The sequence below is a fragment of the Cygnus olor genome, chromosome 7, assembly GCF_009769625.2.
Source record: "Cygnus olor isolate bCygOlo1 chromosome 7, bCygOlo1.pri.v2, whole genome shotgun sequence".
Classification (NCBI taxonomy): Eukaryota; Metazoa; Chordata; class Aves; order Anseriformes; family Anatidae; genus Cygnus; species Cygnus olor.
The window spans coordinates 579,728-596,920 of record NC_049175.1 but is presented as its reverse complement, the minus strand read 5'-3'; the positions used below and the strand labels follow the sequence as shown (position 1 = coordinate 596,920).

General features: G+C 39.8%; 1 protein-coding gene across 3 annotated transcripts in view; it reads left to right on the top strand.

Moving 5' to 3' along the window:
* Positions 1-17,193, top strand: part of NDST2 (N-deacetylase and N-sulfotransferase 2) — a 135,399-nt gene that overhangs the window by 57,838 nt on the left and 60,368 nt on the right. The window contains exon 1 of one of the 3 annotated variants that reach the window (XM_040564464.1): positions 15,381-15,440. The exons of the other annotated variants lie outside the window; for them this stretch is intronic. The gene's annotated coding sequence lies outside the window, so the exon portion shown is untranslated. Of the gene's footprint in view, positions 1-15,380; positions 15,441-17,193 lie in introns of those variants that run through there. 3 annotated transcript variants of the gene reach the window in all.

Below are 17,193 nucleotides of genomic sequence, written 5' to 3'. Positions count from 1 at the left end.
AGGTTTTCAAAAACTATGCTACCGCAGATGGGTATGTAGAGACATCCATCGAAAACAAATGCAGCTATCTATGGAAGAATTGCCTTCCAGGGACAAGACAGGTGAGCTTCCTTTCCCTGTGTAAGCAAGCCATTAGGTGTTAAGAATTGCTACAGACTTCTAGCAAGATGTGGAAACACTGCAAGGCAGAATGTAAATGCACTACTGCTGGTAGCCACAGGCTCCTGTAAACAGGTCAGGATAAGACTAAACACAACTAGAAAGAAAACAGCAACTAGTCATTTGGGAACCTGGTGTGATGGCATATCTCCACCTTTGTTACAAGACAAATAACAGTTGGCTATTTGATGTTGCTCTAAACTTGAGTGAGAAAGCTGGAGTTTTGAATAGAAAATAAGAAGAATAATAGCACATTTAAAAATGATTGACACGTGCTAGTTTCTTGTACCACAATCTGTGTTCTTTGCAGTCATAAAAGTCATTTCTAGGCATTCATTCCAGCATCGTTAACATTCCATTCTTTTCTGTTTGGCAGAATATATCTGACCAAGGCTTTATCTTAATGCATTTGCTGCTAAGGGGATCTCTTTACAGAGGGCTCTGTTACTTCTGGCTAATTCACATGAATAAACAAATGCAGAGAATTTGTATTATGAAAGTAGTAAATGCACATCCTTTATCTGCAGTCTCCAAAATATGCTGATGAGAGTTACTCTTCAAGGTGTTTCCAGCATAATTGTGTTTTGTTAAGATGCTGCAGAAATTAAACTTAGTTGCCATAAAATATCCTATCTAGTTAGATACTACCAAAAATGTGCTGCTGCCAGTGCAGCATTTTAGGGAATTTGTATTAGCTGTTCTGGCAAAATAACCTTTTTGCCTGTGTAAACCACATCTCACTAGGCAGATTTGCTAGTATAGTTATTTTAGCAAAGCCTTTCTACTGTAGAAAAGACCTTATTGATAATACTGTGAGGTTCCCACAGTAGATGAAAGGCACAATACAAAGGGCTTTACAAACATGAATTAAGCTTCACAACACCCTTGTAAAATAAATCATTCTTCTAGCTTGCCAATGTCTAGTTTCTTTTAATATGAGATGTTTTGTGGGGATAAGAAGGAAGGGTAGAAGACTCAGAGTTGGGGGAATTAATGCCTGGTAGCACTGTAGCATTGCTAAGCTAAACAAATTTATAACCTGCTAGAATCCCCTGCCATCGCTGTCTGACATTTAAAATGTCTTAGCAAAATCAGCGTTTCAGAGTGTCAAATAGCTACTGGTTGTTGGTTTTACCTGATCTTTGATAGTATGAGGAGTTATAATGTTCACACTCGGCAATTCTTTTTGTCCTGAAAACCTGGAGCTGGCTTTATGTATGTGATGTTCTCGTTAATACAGTGTTTAACTACGGTGTTCTATCTCACTGGTTGGTATTAAACTATATGAGCTGGTATGAGCCTGTGTAGTTCTGGGTGTGAACAAGTTATGTAGTTAAGGGATCTCAAAGGGAATAGAGAGAGGAACAAAACAAGATTTATGCACAAGAATGGTTTTAAAGTCAAGTCATTCAGAAGTTAGAGCAATCTGATGTTGATGTTGTCTATGTGGCCTTGATTCATTTTTGTGTGTTAATCATCATGCAGTCTTTAGTTACATGATCACATTCTATTTATTCCTTTCTCACCTTTTAGGGAATAAGGAACCGAAGAACTCTGCTAGAATGTAGGTTAATTTTCTCTTTTACCATTTACCAGCATTGGTTCTGAATTCAGCATGTAAACTCTTGGGGCAGGCCCATGAACTACAGCAGCCCTCCTTTAAACACCCTGTCCTAGATTCTGTATTAATACATCTATCAAGAATTTAAGCAAGCTGTACAATCCTCTTTCCAGTTTAAGGCCTTCATGTGATAGTAAATGTTTTCAAAAACAAGATACCTTTCCTCACCGAGTGTAGGGAGTGACTCACTCAAAAAGCTGGCGCAGACCCCCTAAAAGAGGGGAAATGATGGAGACATCTGGGCTGACTGTTCCCTGTTGTAACCATTCCTGTGTGCTGAAGGAAGTTCCAGTAACTGTTCGCTAGTGTGCTTGATCCTCTGAGAGCTGCTTGATCTATTAGTAGTATTTTTGAGCCTTGTTTCCACAGCAACAGCACACTTTCTGTATTTTTTTCTCTTTCCTCTAAAGGTGGCTGTTGCTTTGAGAATTAGACCTGTGGAAAAGCTTGGCCTTCTTGTCCTCTGTCGTGATTTCAGCTGGCACAGATCAAGAGTGGGAGGAGTGGGATTGGGAGAGAGTGACTGTTGGTGGAGTGGTGTGATTATGAAGTGACAGTGGAAAGAATGAGTCCTACTTAATTATGGGTTTCAGCCTTAATAAAGTGAACATGTTGAAAATGTTGGCTCTTTCTAAGCTCTGTGAATGAAAGGCCTGGGACTGTGACCTTAGCAATGATCATTTTAGCCCTTTGCACGTGTTCTTGTAGTCATGTAGGACCCATGTCCAGTTCATGCATGTGTTCATGCACAGTACAAAACCAGATGTATGTTCTTCTGCTCACAGACACCTTGTGTGTTCATGTCACAATAAGAAACCTAATCTAGTGTTTATCCTAGCATTGTAGGGAGGGGAAGTGTTGTGTTTAATTGCTCCTCTGAAATAGGAAAGAAATGTTATGCTCTCTTTTTTCCTATGTTAAGGCATGATACTTCCTGTGGGTAGCACAGCACTTCCTTCCAAACTCAAGTACGCATACCAGTCTCAACGTTTTCTGCTGCCTGGAAGACTAAGGAGCTTTCAGTTTATAAAATATTTCCATAGATCAGTTAATTGCCTCTTGTTGTTATTGTTTAAAGGTGAGTGAGAACAGAAGCAGCATATGGTTTGATACCAACATCTTGCTGGGGTAGGCTTTTTTCACCCGTAGTTAAGAAAGTAGTCTCTTATATGGGTGCTTTATGGAAACCTAAATACAGTCGCTTTATTTTTCATTTTTCTTTAGTTTGCTCCTTTCTTAGAATGCTTGTCCTTAGAACTGAACCATCATCCTTTCATGCAGAACATATGATTTGTGGTGCTGAGCTGCTGTCTGTGACGTTTTTTGTCTCCTTTATTTCTCTTCCCTTTCTTAGGGATGTGCATGTTCTCAGGAGTGTTGTAATAAGCGCTATTCTGCTTGTAACAAACTCACTAACTGAGTAACTTGTGGAATAATTTAAAATTATGTTTCATTTAAAATTCAGGCAAGCCAATTATATAATTAATATTGGATTCTGGGATTTCCCTTCCTTTAAGAGTGAATAACTAAGGCAGTATCTGTCATTGTTAGGCTTTTACACAGTAAAGGCCTCAGCTTGATGTCATAGTGTGGAGGCTCACCACCATTAGTGTTTTAGTTCCTAGTAGTTTTGAGTAAGGATGCCGGAAATTTTCTGTTTCTCTCAGAAAGAATAGTAAGTTGATGCATTGCTTAGCAACATTAATGAGTAATGGATAAAACCACATAATCTGAGGTTGTCTTGGAAAGGCACAATGTTTATAGCCATCTTTACAGTACTAGGGCCAGAAATTCACTGATTCTTAACTGTGTAAAATGTAAAAAGCTGTTCAAGGTTAAGCATCCAAGCCACAAATGTCGTATGTGTGCAAAGGCAGAAATTAATTAAAATATTGATTAATTTCTAGTTATAAATGCATCTGGATGTACTGTTCTTGTTAGTTCTCATATTTAGTTCAAAAATGAAGACCATTCCAGTGCTGAACCTTTTTAAAATTGAAAGTTTAATTTAAGGTTTCAAGTCTTGTGTTGCTTGACTTCAAAACTCTTCAGACTGTATGTAGCTCCTTCTGAGTGCACACTGAAGAAACTGCACATTTTAGTATAATTGAGAAGTTGTTTATTAAAAGACCAGAGTGTAAAATTCCATGACAGTTTAACATTCAGTAATTTACCATTAAGCTGCTTGACAGAAGTTAAAATTTATGTTAATACTGTCTTGATTAAACAGCAGTCATTATCACTCACGGTGATTTGGCCAAATCAGTTTCCTAGCAGATGTCTCAATAATGGAGACATCCTACTGTAGCATGTCCAAATTAAGTTAGGTGTGTTGCATTAATGTTTTGCACTTATATAGCATCTATCATTTCAAAGCACTTCACACAATCGTGTTTGATATTGGAAAAATGCATTAGGTAATATTATTACCAAAGCAAATTTACACATTTAAGGAGCTACAGGACGTTTTTATAACTTCAGCAGATGTCTTGTATTACAATTTTTAATGTTTAATACAATATAGTCATCTAGTGATTCCTTCCAGGGAACTCAGTTTATGTAGCTTGCAGAAGAAGGTTTGAGTTAACCCTCTAAAGGACAGAACAGATGATAATAGAATGAGAAATGAAACATTTCAAACCTCAGCTTTGAACTATTTCTAAGTAATTCTTCCTAGCCAGTCTTTGACTCTTTAGTGCTCTTCATGCCTTTCCTCTTCCGTTTTCTTTTAAAATTGATCAACACAGAAAATAGTTGTGATTTCCCATCTTTTCCTTAACTTACTCCTTGGTGCCTACTTGCAGCATCACTTAAAACTTCTGCCATGGGTTTTGCCAAAGTAATGAAAAATTCAAGTGCAGAGGATAACTTTTTCATATGCAGTGTTAGGATCATACCTATGAGTGAAGACATTCTTCCTTAAGTCCTCACCGTTTGCTTTTACATATTTTATTACTTCAGTTTACATATGTAGGGAAAGCTGATACCAGTCATAAGTGTGCATATTCAAATCTAAGGATTTTCCATGTTCAATTTGTGTGCCTGTAATGTGTTTTTCCAGCTTCCATTTTCCAGCCTCTTCAGCATTTGGAAATTGTGTTATAGTTGTAATGTAGCACAAAGCAGATATCTGACACACAACTCCAAACAAGTCACTGCCTAATTTTTTCTGTTTAAGAATTGGACTAATCACATTTTGCATTTGCTTAATGGTTACATTTATCGATTGTGTTTTACAGATAGCATAACTGAGAGCAGACACTGAAGGCAATTTGCCCAAGATCCCAGTATTTCCTGTAATTCTGGTTGTATTTTCCTGATTTGATTTGGAATGATCCAATTAAGAAGTATACGTAATTTCATAGATGTGTGACGTATCAAGTTTGTGGCTCATCCGATAATGTTCAGACACACCATTTCCCTCTGTTGCATGCACCTGGCTGGCTTTTCTTGTCACCACAGCTCACTTTATTGCCAATTTTTCCCAAACTTAATATGACATGGGTCACGTAGTAAGGTCAATGTCCATGTTGTACTATGAGATGAATAGTTCGGTTGGATGTCAGCTGTCCTTCAAAGAGCGGAGTACTTTTTCAAAGTATTAAAACTATTTCTTGCCTTTTTTTTAAGTCCTTATGTAATGCAAAGACAGATGAGAGGAATTTAGTTAAACGAAGGATGTAATATTTCATTGCTGAAGGCAAAAGTGAAAGAAGCTGAGGAGCAATGAGGAGCAGGCAGCGTGTAGGGCCTGGTTTTGTAATGCTGTCAGTCATTGTGCGTGTAGCATGGAGTGCAGGAAAGGCTGCTTCCTTCAGAGAGCTGCTAGTTCTAGGCCTAGCTGGGTGTCTGCTCCACATGCAAGCTGACGTTAGTGGCCGTAATGTAATGGGCTGTAAACTGCCTACTTGGATTTGCTTTACAGCACTTCACAGCAAAGGGAGATAGCTTGCTTCTTTCCCAAAGCCTGCACGCTGCGTTTTGGATTGTGAGCAGAGGAGAGGAGTAGGGCCGTGGCTGTGACAGCCCCTGCCTGCTTGGGCAGCACTGGCTGGGGCCGGCGGGGTGTCTGGCTGGGAAGGTGTAAGAGCACAGTGAAGGTAGGCAGAGCTGGCAGGCTGTGGGGGCTGTTCCCTCCCGGCCCCCCTTTGCCTCCTAAGTCCCTGTAGCCTGTCGGTGCACTGCCGGTGGGGAGGTGCTGGATGTGAGAGAGCTTCGAGTTTGATTTAGCGCTGGCACTGTAACATTTAAAGGAAATAAAAGATACGGTGAGTGAGAACTGGTGGGAGAATCACAGAAGCCTTTCTGAGGTATTAATGGTCCTCATAGTGGAGTCCTCGTACATTATTCATGCCCTTTGAGCCAAGCTGAGCACTCTGCACTTGGTGTGGTAGTAGAAAGTAAAAGGAAATTAACCCTGTAGTGATACATTGGAAGTTCCATGTCAAAGTAATAATTCTGACAGCATGTTGAGGGGATAGAAGCATGTCTGAAAGAGGAGAAAACAGATTTCAACTCTGAACTGAGAGAAGAGTGCTCAAGAATACTCTGCAGTGAAGCAATAGAAAGAACCCTTGAACCTATGTACAAGGTCCTGGGGTCTCTCCATACCTTACACTTCTTTGTCAAAATATGTTTTCCAAGTTTTAAAAGCTACATGTTGTAGCTGCAAGATGAGCTAGTCCTCTAAGCTTTCCAACTGATGCTATGGAGAGTTTTGCTGTAGAAGGCTTTGGCACATTCAGGTCGTCTGTAGTAGCCAAGACTTGTCAATGATTTCTAGATCAAATACCAGAAATCCGTCATTCCAGCCTGGTCAGAGTAGGTGTTACTATGTTTGTGATTCTCTCTTCGAATGTTTTCTTAGTAAACTCCTTGTGTTTAGGATTCTTTGTTTCTGTTCCCCTCCCTTCTTCCTTCTCTTCCCATTTTTAACTTATCCCACTGTAATGTACAATAGAAGTGTGCACAAGGGAGCTTTTAGAAAGGGTTCAGAAACAGGAGACTTCTGATGCAATGGATCTATATAGGTAATTGATCTGAGATATTTGTGCTGGAGACGTCTCTTTTATCCAGCTTTTACTCGCTGTCCATCCCCCAGCTCCTCTGAGGTTTCACGGCAAGTATCCAGAATGTAAAACAGGTTATTGCAAACTAGTGGAGAATGACCTCACTCAGCAGCTAGGAGTAACTTTGGGAAGGGATTAGACAAAGTGACTGTAAATAGATGTCCTTTGCTAGTACATAAACTTTGATTTACTCTATGTACCTTTTGTAGGTAGGACTAAAATATATTACTTTGGAGGCAGAAAAAGTGAACTCGCGGTGGAAAAAGCAGTATTTGTGCCAAGTACCAGTTGACTTCTGAGCACAGAACACAGATTTCCACAAATGTTACAGATTCTTTATATCCAAATTTCTCCTTTTTCTTTTCCACTTACAGAAAAACATATGCAAGGATAATATTTTTAAAAGCCATTTATTACTTAGAGGCCTTAGCTCTGTGACTTTTAGGTAAAAGACGATTCTGAAAATTTTACTCTGGAAAGTATATGTCTTCTGGGTTGGGGGGAGTTACTTTGTTTTTATCAGAGTCAAGAATTTGATGCATTTGCTACGTGAAATAAATCTTAAGAATAATTATGTTTAAAGGCTTTGCCTTGGAGTCCAGCAGTCTGGAATAAAGGGTCTCAGTGAACAGTGTATCTCACCAGGCTCTGGTTTTCAGGAGAAACTAAAGGTGTTTGAACCACAGCAATAAGGACCAGGAGGAAAATGATACATGGAACACAGTGATTAGTACTAGCCTGGGTGTTGTAACTGCTTCCAGGACTCTTGAAGATACAGAAAGAGGAAGAGTGGAAAGAATAAATAAATCATTCTTGTGGGGACTTGTGAAGGTTGTACCTCTAGGACTGCACTCTTGATTTTGCAGCCTCATAGCTGCATGTAAAATGAGTTGTTGCAGTTTTACCCCTTTAAGGCGGCTGAACATTTCTTTTGCTGGCAGATATCAGCAATACATGCTACTGAATACTGTTGGAATCCAGATGTTACTGATGGAAGCCTTTGGGTGATGGCTGAGAAACTGAGTTGAAAGTTTTGTCTTTTCAGGTATGCTAAGCATTTAATAGTTAAGCAGTTAAGCATTTTGCCGTTGGTTCAGGTATGACATTTCCCTGTAACCAGTGCTGATGGCAGATAATTTTCTTAACGTGGTGTTTTTGCTGTAGTGTCAATCAGTATGTATGATCAGTAACCAATTGCAGTGAAAAAGATGCCAGAAGTTACAGAAAGTTGAAGGACTTTAGCAGTCCAGGCTTTTCTACCACTTGCCTGTAATCTTATGAGATGGAGCTTCTCAGAGTATATCTGTTCTTTGCTAATTTTGTCAATGATTGCAAAAATCCCCATATTGCTTTACAGGAGAATATTGTCCTTCTGTAGGTAATGCTTGCAGACTCCTTATATGCCACCTGTGTGCAAGAAATCTTCGTTACAGTCTCTTTAAAATGGCATAAGCAGGTGCAGGAACCCTCATGCCCGCCCCCAGCACAGTCCGCGGTTGCGGGGGTCTCCATTCACCTCCAGTGGGAGACCCATGCTTGGATTTCAGTCCAGCCTCTGCCTTCTCCCATTGGCAATTGAGAATCTGCCCACAGGGCTGCAAGGAGTAAGGTGCAAGTTGATGACTTGAAACAAAGAGGCTGTGTGCTTATGTCTACGTTGAAGTCAGTAGAAGGAGGAAGAGATTGGGAAAGAAAAAGCAGGAGTCCAAGGATGAGAAAGCAGGGAAACGCCACTCCTTTCTGTCAGAAGAAGTGTGACAGGAAAGTCCTGCTCTGGAGAACAGGTAAGCTTAGCCTGGGAAACAAGGGGGAGGAACTGCAGAGTCTGGGTTTCACATAAAGCATGCTGGCTCCATTTGAGTATTCAGCATGCCCGCCATGCTTAATAATGTTGGTATTTAAATAGTTGTAAGCAGGCTTTGAAGTTAGAGCTATGTTGAGTTAAGGTAGAGGTCAGCGTGTTGTAACTGTTGGCTGAACATTGATAACAACTTTGTGTACTTTTACATTTTTAAGCTGTTTGACCAAAAAGAAATTTTAGGAATATGATTTTTAATTGAAATTTTAATAATTTTACATTTTACATAGCAAAAATCAGAGAATTGCAGAAGGCTGTTTTTTTTTTTCTGTATCCATAGTATTTTTCTTCATGGCCTAGTTAAATGTATGACATGAAACTCTAAGGCCTGGATTTTTCCTCAAACATGCGGAGAAGCATGTATTTATGTTTTCAAACTTCGAACCATGCTTGTCAATTGTTATAAAGCAAGGAAGTCCCAGGCAAAAGGGATGTGTGGAGTATCTTCCATTCAAACTGTTGTACAGACATAATGGCTATGCCCGGGAAACTGGTATGGAGCAGCACTTCACACTGCAACCCCTGCAGGCACTGGCAGCAGTGAAACAGGAAATTTTTAAGAAGAGTATCAGTATAGACAAGCCCAGCGCTGCTTGGATAGAAGAAATCAGTCCAGAAGATGTTATCTTCTGCTTAGGGTTGCTGTTCCTGGCTTATGTCACACCTCCTCGCTGTTCTCATACCTTGTAGCTTCCAGGACTGCTTTCTCTTGCAGGTGAGGCTCCCATCCCTTGTCTTTGTTTTTAGAGGCTGCGTGAGAGATAGTAGCAAAGCATCTAAAAAGCACATGCAAGTGTATTACCTGTATTGTCAAGAGCTTTATAACACTTGGGATGGTGATTGCTGGAGGCACAGCTCCGCTTCCCACCTTTTAAGATACAGTTGAGTGGAGGTTGCACTGGTATGGAGAGGCCAACATGGGTTGAAAGAATAAATGCAGAAGAGCACTCCAGTGTGGTTAAAGTGGGGAAAAAAATTTCTCCACTGTTTGACAGGAATATTTTTACGTGATTGGTAGGGAAGACTGCTCTCGTATCTGTATTTTTGTCTATATTCTCACGGGGAAAACTGCGTTCAGATACCTGTAATTTGTGTATATTCCTATTGGGACATTAGAATGTGTGAATGTAAACCACTGTTGATACTGCATCGTTTGCATGTCATCTATCTGTTCCTTCAGATGTAAGCAGTCCTTCCTTTTGCTCAGAGGCTGCAGAAACCAGCTAAGTGTTAGTCCTGAGGGCGGCAGTGCCTTGAGCAGCCTCACCTAGGATCCCCATCCGCCCAGAAACCTTTGTTGTGTCAGAAGCTTTGATTCTGAGGGAGAACGTTGGTGAGGTAACTTTCCACTGCCCTCAGTGACTTCTATTTTGGGTCTTCCTGTAACAGGATGGCTTCAACATGTCTGTTTTCAAACATATTATGTGCGTCTGTACATAGTTGTGCCCTTTCAGCTTCTCAAGCAAGAATCTTTGTTGCTGAACGAAGAGGCTAAACCCACTCTACTGTTCGTATCCAGAGTGGCAGTTTTAAAAGTGTCTCAGATATGCCTGTCCTTACTCTTTAGTTACAGCAGAACTTTTAAGGTTTTCGAATGAAGGACAGAAGCAGCTAGGAAAAGAATATGGCTTCTAGATTAATGCTCCTTTTCTTATGTGAAAATTTCAAGGAAAACCATAAAGGATTTATATTGGTAGAGCCGTCTGAGAAGTCTTTCATACTCTATCATTTTATACTCTCTATAAGATTCAGAGGACTATCCAGAAAGTGATTGCTGCTGAAGTTTTTGCTGATTGATTTCCAGAGTTGTTGAAATATTTAATATATTAGCAGGGGTAATGGAGAGCTCCTAGTATGTCTGTCTGAAACAAGTCTCTTACTCTACCCCCCTCTTTACTGCTCATGTATATTTTGCATTCAAAGGTCATTTCTTTCCAGCAGAGTGGGGTGAACATAACATACTGCTGGTGCTTCTACACATCACTCTTTCACCTTGTTGGAGGCATGCTTAACGTGATTTAGGCAATTCTGTTGCTAACTCTCTTGGGTGTTTCTAGTTCCTAGTTGCTCTCTAGCATCTTAAATACTAAATCCAAAATTACGTTTGTGTATTTGTATCCTGAGAGTAGTTTCAGTTCTGCTGTCTAGCTTTTTTTTTTTCCTGTACCTTTACTGCAGTGGTTGAGGGGATGGTCTTTTATATTTTGGTTCTTATCTTGCTTTTTTCGCTGTGATCTTGCTGAATACCTACATCCACTGTTATAGAGAATGCTTGCCCCCATATGGAGCACTCCAGCATTCTCTGAAAGTAGCAAGGTTCAATGAAGATATTCTCTATAGACGGCCCATTTAGTCTTTATAGCTCATGCTTTTCATTAGAGACCCCAGCTAGTTTTTCATACAGTGTTTAACAGATTTCACTGTTCTGTTAGAAGCATTTTGGAGTTGTGAAACTCAAACTGTGTGTTTTCCCATGTCTATATAGTCTTTCTCCTGTAAAGCTTAAGTGAAAAAAAGTTCCTTTTTAATTATTACTCAGCACTCAAGCCCATAATCTGAATCAGTGTGGAACTTTACAGGTAGGTCCATATGTCTGGACTGTAACTATTTTTTTTTTTATTATGTTTCTAAGAGAAGAAATCGCATCTAGGTCCTCAGTCTCTTGTCTCAGTAAATGTGGCATTTCTGTCGTCATTGCTGTTCAGAAAGCTGCTGCCAAGATCACTTTTCTGACACATTGTTTTGGTCATATTGCCCCTTTCTTTATACCCTACTACTATTCCTCATCAAAAAATATGTAATAATTCTTCCTTTTTGTGGTACCATATAGATTATTTTTTCTCAGGACAGTGATAACTGCCTCCCCCCTAACTTAAACTGTCAAAGTATCATCGTCCCATGTGGCTACTCATGCTTAGGAAGTTCTCTCTAGAAATGTTCTAAATACATACAAAAAATTTTGATTTAAAAAAGTCAGGCCCCTTCTGCTGACTTCTGTTGCAGTTTTACCTATATATCTGTCTGTTTTCTCCCTTCTTATCCTTAAACTAGATGCTTTTTTTTTGTTCTGCGTTTGTATTGCACGCTTCGTAAGACTTTACATCACTGTGGCTACTATGATATAATTTACAAACATGTTTTTCCTGCACAAGAAACTGCTAGTGTTGTTATGCCTCCTCCCCTGCTTGTAGTGGATCAGAGCATCTGTCCATCAAGATTCACAGTCCTTCTGCTATTGACAGTAGCTCTTACTGTTTAAGAAAAAAATTCTGTAGGTGATTAAACTACACTTTTCCTAGATGTTTATTGTGAATCTTCAGGAGTAGAAAAAACTGTTGTGCCTTGAAACAGGAGAGTTTCTGTGCTTCCTGATGTTTATTACGATTAATTCAAATATGTTTATTATATATATATATATATATATATATATATATGTTTCATACTTTTCTCAACATCAGTGCTAATGTTATGGTGAGCACTACTGGCTAATTGTGTATGATGTGAAACTATATAATCTCAAATCAGACAAATTTTTGCCTCTGAGTTTCATTGTGTATTCCCTTGCTCTTTTATTATGAATACTAATTAATTGTTCTTAATCAGTCTGGTTTCTCCTCTTGACTGTTTAGGACTTTTTAATGTGCCTCTTGAGCCTATTCCCTTTCTGATTTTGAGAGAGAGGGAGCACACACAAACAGACTTTAGATTAAAACTTTAACGTTAGACTTTAGATTGGTTTATTTATGTTATTCTTTTTCATTAGCAATTTCAATCCATGACTTCGATGTTGTTCTGTTGTTTTAGGGTGAAGAGGTAAGAACTGGCCAGTGTTTTCACAGGGCAGAGAGCATGTTAATTCTTATGCTACTCACCTTTTAATTCCTCATATGCATATATATATAAACTTAATTTGCATTTTTACTGTCACTGCTTATTGAGCACACAGCTTACCTTCATGAAGGTGTCTATGTTTTTTTCCTTTTTCATGAGTTAGTAATTCATTTATGACCTTTTTAAAAAAAAAGAAAGAAAAAAGAAAAAGTATGTGTGATTATAGTTTCCACATCTTGGTACTTTGCTTTTATTAACCTTAAATACAATGTGCTATTGTGTTACTTCTTCTTTGTTTGATTCGTCTGAAGGTAACACATGTAAATTAGTTTTTGGATTACAATTGGCTTGTACTGCCAGAGTACATACAGTCCTCATCACGGGTCAGGTGCAAGCTGTATTGGGTACTCTTTGAATGCATCACACACACACAAAAAAAATCATTCATTTCAACTCCTTTTCTAGCTAAAGAAATCAGGTTTATTAATCTAAATCTCTCTGTGCCATCATCTATGTTGCTTCAGAGCACAGTGTTTGCTAGTTCAAGTCTTTAAAATATTTTCCTACGGTTAGTTTGGTTAGATAAAATAGATATATTTGCCATTCACCAGCGCTACAATTTTATCAGTTTTTAATGGCAACTTGCTTTAGGTCAGTGCTGCATGCCATTTTTCCTGAATTTTTGTATTCTGCACTTTGTACCATGATTTGTATAATTTGAAAGCTGTTTCCCTATGGATTGGATTATGTTTTTCTCTTAATAGAGAATGTTTTTATTAGACTCTTTGTAATCCTCTACGTATAGCAAATCTTTTCCTACCTCATTAATGTGATGTATTCTGGTTTATAACTCACTGTGATCACAGTCTAGTGGCTTCTCTCATTCTACTGTGCTTCAGTCTTGCTTGTTGTATTATTTTCTTCTTACATGGCAGAGTAATTTTCTGGCTTTTATGCCCGAGATGTTACTGGTCTAAAAATGGAACAGAAATTAACACTCAACTGAGAAGACCCCAAACACTATCTTTTACCATTTTTATAGGCTCCAGTGTATGAAGGCATTCTTGATGTCTCACAGGGAGAGGTTTTGAAAGGGGCCTGGGCTAAATCACAGCTCTGTTATTTCCACATCCCTGTGCTGTGAGGGATACCTGGACAGTGGGCTGCTCAGAAAAAAAACAGTTATCCAAAATCCCCAACTGTGTCCCCCCCACCTTTTTCTTTACCACCTAATTTGTAGGCATGATTCAGTGCCGCTCCGTCCATAGCCAGCCTACAATAGCTATCTGTTATGTGCTCAGGGCTTATCATCCACTTAGCAATCATGCATTATTTCCATACCGCAGCTTCAAAATCTCTCCCTGTCTTCAGAGCTGCAGAGAAGCCTTGTTTTCTCGTGTCGCCTTGGCTATAAAGCTGGTTGGTGTTAAAAAGGGTCCGGGTGAATGATGGAAAGGAGTATCTGCTGGCAGGAGATTGTTGAGAGGAAAATCTATGGGCAGAGTCCTTTCCCAGTAAACAGGAGGCCTTACCAGGATCTTCAGCTGTCAACAGTAACATGCTGTCTGATCATGTCCCTGATGCTTGCTGGAGCGAGATGGTGGGATGGTTCCTGTGTTTATAACAGCCAGATGTATGATGCAAGATGGGAATGCTTCATTTCTCCGGTGTGGATGCCTGCAGGCGTTGTTTGTCAGTGTGGCTGCAAATATTGCCGTCCTTTCTGGTCCATCTGTCCCGAGTAGCTGTTGCCTACATCTCTGGACTTCTGTGAAAGTCTAGGCAATGAAGGCGATGTAACTTTTATTTTTACATATGCAGGGGCTGGGGAGAGGATGGCCTGTTCTGTAAGAACTTCACTGTGATGAATTAACTTTCTCTTCAATGATTGCATAGGGTACATCCAAGTGAGAGGCCATAAAGTGACGTGAAAGCATGAGTGGGGAGTTACAGGTCTGTGTGGGCAGCAGTTGGCAGCCTGGGCCGGCCACCACCTCGGCGAGAGGTCCCAGCTCCCCTGGCCTGGTCTCCTCAGGCACCTTCGGCCTCCGAGTCTCCTTGGGCCTGCTTTTTCCGCCAGAACAAGCTCTCCTCCCTCCTCCCCAGTGCTCCAGTAGGTCACTAATGAACCTCAGCAGGAAAAGACAAAACCAAGTTCATGAATAGCAGTACAGTCCCCTTCTCCTGCCCACCCCCACCCTGTCCTGAGAATGTGCTGCCCACACAGTGACCAGAGAGGAATCTGGAGGCATTTGCAAGATAATGCCATATCAAATGTTCTGTTCTCACATTTTCTGCTTGTATTTTCAAAACTGTTCACATATTTCCTTTCAGTTTGCATGAATAAGCACATCACTCCGAGACTAGAAAGGGGAAAATGCATTTGCAAATGTGTGAAGCCACATAGTTTTAATAAATTGCTTTAATTACATGTGGTGTGTTTAGTTTCTGGAAGCCTATTGTGCATTTCTGCCTGCAACAAGTAGCCTTTTCTGTTTGCTTGCTGCTGTTTACCAGGCTGGCCATCCTCCCAAAATAATCCTTATCCAAATTTCGTGTTCTCTGCTCGACAGATGCTCACTGCGATCTTTTTGATCCTCTGATGCTCAGTGTCATCTCGGGTGTTGCGCTGGCAGCCAGCAGAAGGTAGAGACTAGGTTTCCTTGCTAGGAATTTGGTGTCGTACCATATTTTTAACTAATACCTTTTAAATCTAGTTTATGATGTTTTTAGAAAGATACAAAGTTACAGCTGAAGGCAAATATGTCTCAGTTGTGAATAGTTTTCCTCAAATAGCAAGCTCTGGTGGATGTCATTTTTTATCACCCTCCTCAGGCAGTCACAACTCCTGGGTATTTGAACGGTGTTGTTGCATGCTTTTCTGCTGTCACTGTTTCTCAGGGTAAGTGCCATGCTCCTTCTATTTTCATTTTATTTACTACTTGACAGGATTGGGAAGGTGCGCTGTCAAAGTGTTTTAGGTTATTTGTTTTTGGTTGACGAAAGCTACAGAAATATAAAGTATAATTATGCTGTGTTTACCACTGACTAAATAATATTTCTCTTTTTTTTCTTGTTTTACTGGTATTTGTATTTGACCTATTGTTTTTTGTTTCAGTATATAATATGAGTGTGCATTTGAGCTATTTTACACGTCATAAAGTAGGCAGTGTTGGAGCTGCCAGGCTTAAGTTATTCCATACAATCAGGAGTGACTTGTTCGGTGAGGAAGGGTCTGTCTTGAAAGACTTTCAACTTGAAGTTGAAAAAGAGGGGGGCAAAGATTAAAGGCAAGCTTTTCTGCATTATATTGCTGAGGAAAACTGTTCAGTACTGTTGGGCTTAAATGCAGAAGAGAACTGTCAATCAAATTGTCTCTTCCTCTGGAAAAAAATAAAATCAGAAGGCCCAGAATCAACTTGGAGACCTAAAATAGCCCATCTCACTATGGTGGCCTGTCAGCACCCATCGTGCCGCCAGCCTTCTCTGAGGGGCTCCAGCCAGGTTGATCCTAAATGTCAAGAAATAACCTTTCTGTAGTCCTTCCACAACTGGGAAACAGATAGTACTCATTTACTTCTCTGCTCATAATGCTTTGCGTGTGCAAAAGGGAGATAGTTGTTCTTCCTTCCTGAGCGTCTCTCTAGAAGTTGCTGTGCTCTCAGGATATGATGACCATATTAATGAATTCATCAATCACAATAATCTGATTAAATTGATGGGGGAGAGGGGGCCAACAGATGATACAAATAGATTATTTTAAGATATATGAGATACACAATTAGTGACTGACTCACTCGGCATTACAATGGAAGTGGTGCACAAGATATTTACAGGTAACCAACATAATAAGTTATATACTTTTTCTGAGAGGAAGGCTCATGTACTGTCACAGGGACCTGTATATAAAACAGTGGCAAAGCAAAGCATTGCATGTAAGAAATACCGTATATGTATTACTTTATTTTTTTTTAGTATGGATATATATGTGTATATGCATTTTGCTTAGTAACGGAATAGGATACAGACAGTAGTATGGTGAGAGAGATTAGCGTGGTACAGACACTTTGGCCAGGACCTGGTGAATGTGTTTTCAGGCACAGAGGAAACTGAGACTTGAGTAAGAAGGGAGTTGCTTCATGTCCCTGAGGTTTCAGGGGTCAATCCCTTAGAGTACAGAGATAATGGAAGGGAAGCTTTCTGTCAGGGAGCATATGTTTTTGTGACGATTACACTGTGTGTAGATTAGGACTTCTGGGAGGGAGGGAACGGAAAGATGTGCTTGGAACACAGGGCCATCTGCCAGTACCTTGGCATAGTCATTTCATTAATGAGAAGCTTATTAGCTTGAGTCCAGCTGAGATAGACGAGAAAGGCAGCAAAAAGGACAGAAAATTGTCATCCAGCTGCCATTGAAATGGAGAAGAGACAGCTCTGATAACATTTAAAATATGATTTTGTTAAAAGAACTGTTCTTGTTCTGTTTGGTAAGAAGGTATCAGGCTTGTTGTTGAAAAAATATTTTCCTAAATTTTGTGTTGCAGTGTGGGATGTCCTTTGGTAGAGAAAATGCATAACTAATTGTGAGTTGGAATTGACAAGAAGGTGCTAGAAAAAAGGAAAAGATGGTGATTTTTACTGGGAAACTGGTTTTG